Genomic DNA, 1,687 nt, shown 5'->3' on the forward strand with positions numbered 1-1,687 from the left:
TCACAGACGGATATTGGCACAGCGTTTGTTTCGTTCAGTAATGTAACTCGAGCGGCGTATTATCGCGCGTAGTGGGCGTAGAGATAAACGGCTCAAATTTTGTTGATTTCAATTGGTTTTATGGTCCCATTGAACAGTTGAAAAACCATTTGGTAATACTCGCATAGCGGAAAATTAATGATGGCACTACTGTCTTCGTAATTGCGAAATTTTTGACGTACACAACAATTTAGATTCCTTTTATATTAATGGAAAGTGTCGTTTCTTGTTGATTTTTCCTTTATTAAGTAATGTAAGTATGATAGACAAAAATTTGCGTCATGGGGACCGTGTTATTATTTAAATAAGTTTTTTGCAAAAATTTCATTTTTGGCACAAGCTTTTATCGCTGACTGTACCTTTCTTTCATCAGTCATCTACTGCTCTCCGAGACGTTTCTAAAACCCCTTTCTTGATGGGATACGACGTTTCATGACAGAGTTCCTATGACCACCTTTCTGCTCCATCATCAGATCAGCTCCATGATACCATAATATTGCTTTGTCACGTGATTTACACATCAGTGCAAAATTTCAACTCAATCGGAAACCGGGAAGTGGGTCAAATTTAGCTTCTATGTTTTGACGCACACTAACATACTAACAAGGCAAGTTGAATAAAAGCTTGTAACAATTATTAATTAGATAGATAGATAGATAAAAACTTTATTCATTTCCACAACATACATGGTTTAAATTACAAAACAATTACATGCAACTTAAAATTAAGAAAAGCAATCTATTCTAAAAAATCTAAACTAATAATGATACGACCATGTGTCGTGGCAGAGAATTGGCGCTGGCTCAGCATGATGATGCGGCAAGCCCACGGCAAGCCACATCGCTGATATTCTGCCAGAACCTTTTATAAAAGTTTGTGCAACGCTTTATTATAAGTACGTTCATGTAAGTGTCTGTGTACATGTTGTGTTAGTGTGAGCAAGTCTCTATGAGTATGTATCTGTATGACAGTCGCAGCAAATATATACATTTTTCAATAGTATTATCTGTATTTTAAAAACATAGTGGCAGAAGTACGCAATGCAACCAAAACGAAGATTCTAGAAGAATTCTAATTCTTCTTAACATATCTAGGCTTATTATAACGAATTGAAAAAACTGTTTTGTAAATTAAACAGACACGGAACACCTCGATAAAATATAGTCAATAGACTTGACCGACTTTTTATTGTAATGGTTTTCTGATTCAAAATTAATTTCTGAATGGAAATCAGACCATTTTGTCTAATGGTTACAGTACGATGCTTTATTTGATAACGTTTGTTTCTAAACATTTTTATATTAAAGGAAAAAATGGAAAAATGTACGCTTCCGGCGGGACTTGAACCCGCACCATTTTTGCAATCCGTGCAATGCTCTTACCAATTGAGCTACGGAAGCCACGCCGGACCTCGCAAATCTTTCCATGCCTTTCCTTTTTCATTTAATATAAAAATGTTTAGAATCGTTAGCAGACGTTTCTGCTTAATAAAAATTAACGTTTGTTTCTGTTTACAGGTACATACAACAGTAAACGAATTTTTTGGATCTGGAAGAATTGAAGCCGTAAGAACCTCAATAGTTTTTAATAGTTATTTGTTTTGCAAGGGGGCAAAGTTGTTGTTTAACCGCACGTGCCAATATTGATA

General features: G+C 35.2%; 1 non-coding gene across 1 annotated transcript; it reads right to left on the reverse strand.

Annotated features, from left to right (window-relative positions):
* Nucleotides 1-1,365: 1,365 nt before the first annotated feature.
* Trnas-gga lies at nt 1,366-1,439 on the reverse strand. Its single transcript has one exon. It is a non-coding gene; the product is annotated as a tRNA-Ser (tRNA).
* Between the last annotated feature and the right edge of the window lie 248 nt (nt 1,440-1,687).

This window comes from Leguminivora glycinivorella, chromosome 10 (assembly GCF_023078275.1).
Source record: "Leguminivora glycinivorella isolate SPB_JAAS2020 chromosome 10, LegGlyc_1.1, whole genome shotgun sequence".
Lineage (NCBI taxonomy): Eukaryota > Metazoa > Arthropoda > Insecta > Lepidoptera > Tortricidae > Leguminivora > Leguminivora glycinivorella.